Source organism: Engraulis encrasicolus, chromosome 14 (assembly GCF_034702125.1).
Source record: "Engraulis encrasicolus isolate BLACKSEA-1 chromosome 14, IST_EnEncr_1.0, whole genome shotgun sequence".
Taxonomy (NCBI): Eukaryota; Metazoa; Chordata; class Actinopteri; order Clupeiformes; family Engraulidae; genus Engraulis; species Engraulis encrasicolus.
In genome coordinates, this window is record NC_085870.1 from 15,791,386 (window position 1) to 15,794,359 (window position 2,974).

The 2,974-nt window shown below is 44.9% G+C and overlaps 1 long non-coding RNA gene across 1 annotated transcript; it reads left to right on the forward strand.

Moving 5' to 3' along the window:
• Positions 1–320: 320 nt before the first annotated feature.
• Positions 321–2,446, forward strand: LOC134463135 (uncharacterized). Its single transcript, XR_010037641.1, has 3 exons — positions 321–831; positions 1,547–1,645; positions 1,805–2,446. It is a non-coding gene; the product is annotated as an uncharacterized LOC134463135 (long non-coding RNA).
• Positions 2,447–2,974: the final 528 nt, after the last annotated feature.

Below are 2,974 nucleotides of genomic sequence, written 5' to 3' on the forward strand. Positions count from 1 at the left end.
ATGAAGTCACAACCATATAATATGAAATGTTAATTGTTATGCTCTTGGTCAGACCAATTAAAGGGACACTCCACCCATTTGCATTAGGCTTTCCATTGTTAGACACCCAGTCATACTTTTGAATGGTCGTGCAACACTCTCTCAATTTCCCCTGAGACAGGAGAAATCCGTATTCACCTCTTAACACTTCCTCCTACAATGATGTAAAAATCATCATTTTGCATCATTGTAGACAGAAGTGTAAGAGAGGTGGATTTCTGTTGAGACTACAAGCCTTTTTCCCCACCCTTTCAACCCCGCCCATAGGGGGTTGGACCTAATGCTCTAACAGACCTATCACAGATCAGTGCCCCAGTGCTTTTGAAATCACTGCCATAGAGCTCGAAAGTCCCGCCCCTTAGTTCCGCGTTTCACGGGACCTAAGCTGACCATCTAACAACGTGGTAGCGAGTAAATATCTTCTGATCTCAGTCATGATATGCGCTGGGCTACAAATATGCTGTTTAAGATGATAGATAAAGATTATTCATGCAGAAGTATCAATGTTTTGTTCCGAGACCGTCGGCATGAAAAATGTGAAGAAACACCCCACACAGCAGAGGACTCCGATGCGGAGCCGCGTTCAAGTCACCACATCCGTGTCACTGTCACATCCCTTTGGGTTCCACTTGGTGGATCAGGGTCGCCACCGTGCGCCGCCCCAAATTCTACTGTCAAAACACGGACCATAATCGCATCCATATCTGATTCACAAACGCGGACGCGCTGTAAAATCTAACGGACGTTGGTACAGTTTTTGTTGGGGCAGACACGACCGAACAGCGCTCTCCAGTAAGTATTGATTTATTTATATTAGGTGATACACAAAAGTACACAAAGTATATCTGAAGCTTTTATACTATCAATGCTTATTGATATTTGGTATGATTTTGTTTTATGACTTTAAAAAGTGTATGTAAACCCTAGTTGTTTTCAAAACGAGACAGCTAGTTCATTCATTCAAAGACATGGAGAACTACATTGGCTATTGTAGTATTTCCTAAATGCTGTTAAAATATGATGCCATCCGATACATGGAGGAAGTGCAGTTGAATAAAAATGATCTACATTGTGCCCATTTTAAAAGTACTACATTGTGCCCATTTTTACGTTAGCTTGCTAGCCAGCTACTAGCAAACCGGTTGACTGAAGCAAACTAAAGTTAAACGTAGGTCTAAGTGTTCAAATACTCTTATGAAACGGCTATATTGGTCTGAATTTGGCTCGTGGTACACTTTTACACGGATTGGTGATGCTCTCAACAGGTTTGGCACCAACTGTGTTTTTAACGGTACAAATCCTAAAGCGGTGGCATCATGTTCTCCTCACGTTAACGAAATCCAGGCTAATTATTTATTAGCAATTAATGGATGGCCATGAACTGCGCCCTCGTCCCATATGCTGTCCATCATTGGTGAATGAATGAAGTAGCTGGGCTCATAGTTTGATACAGATGTCCGTGGTTGGGCTACACATATCTGAATTTGTTCTTAATCTTGTGCAACAGTAAACAGGTGGAATTACCTCTGGGTCGGACAGGGCTAGCCAGCTGTAATCCACCCTGCTACGGTGATGCCCGCCTGCCTCCCGGCTTTTACGACCAAGAGTAAGTAGGACATTGTACATCTTAATATTCAACATCATTACTGTCACGGGATAGAGATGTGAAAGAGCGTTGTCCATTCCATATGCAATGCAATGTCTGATTGTCATCTTACGAAATTTAAATGAAAGCTCTCTAAGTTTAGCTCTGTTGCCTTTTCAGATCGGAGCGCTGATGTGATGTTTCCCCGTCGACTGATGAGGGAAGGAAGAGAATGCAGCCACGACACGCGATTGTTCAACATGACAGTGAGACAGAAAAATAATGTCAAGATAAATAAAAAATCATGATGAGTGAAGTTCTTCGTCAGGTTGTGTTTTTTTCGGGATCTTATTTAAACGGTGTCTAGGCCAGGTCTGTGTTATCTGTAGAATTAAATCTAAATGCTGTTTGTAACGGTTAACTGGTTTAGTGTTCGTTTATTGGGATTATAGCATAATAAGAAAGTAACTTTATGAGCACGGATCCAAAATGGTCCCGGCCCGGAACATCTATGAGTCCGGAATGGGTCCGTAACTGATAAAAAGTAGTGGAACCGTGACGGATACAATAAGTGGACACGGAATGAGTCCGCATCGGATGTCGCGCCTCCGAACCGGGCTCACTGCGGAGGTACGCTTCTGCACGCGGATCCGTTGCGGGTGACAAACGGGTCCCTTTTGAGTCCGCACCACGCCTCCGCGTCGGATGATAGGCGGCGTGCAAGTGGACGCCGATACGGCCCCGTTTACCGGATCCGTTCCGGAGGATGACCTCCGGATGGTGGACTCCGGGGCGGATCCATTACGGTGTACTTTTGCTGTGTGGGACAGCTTTCTAAAAAAATGTGGGGGTTCGTACGAAAAAATAAGCAAAAATATCAGAAACAACATATATGGAGCTCGTGGCACAACTCGAAGGGGATCGAAATACCGCCATTGGATTACATGCTACGATTTTCGGCTAAAAACGCCGTTGAGGTCCCATGAAATCGGGGGAAGTGACGTCACTTTCGAGCTCTATGGGGCACCTAAGTCTCCACCCCTTCCGGGCGGCTTGAGGGGCTGGCAACGCAAAAACTTTTGACTGGGCTGTAATGGACTGATCAAAGCTATTTTCCGACCCACCTCACATTTCCCCGTCGATCACACATATGCTGTGCCTCAGAATTAATAACAACCAATGGTGTGCTTGTTGACTTCACTTGGCAAAGCGATTTTTGAGTTGTGTGTGTGCAAAAATATGTAATTATTTGGACTACACAACAGACGTCGCATGTCCGACGTGCAGCCACTTAAGCCACGGTGCAGCGGTAGGGTTGGCTGTGCCTCGGTTCACGTCAGATATGCGAGG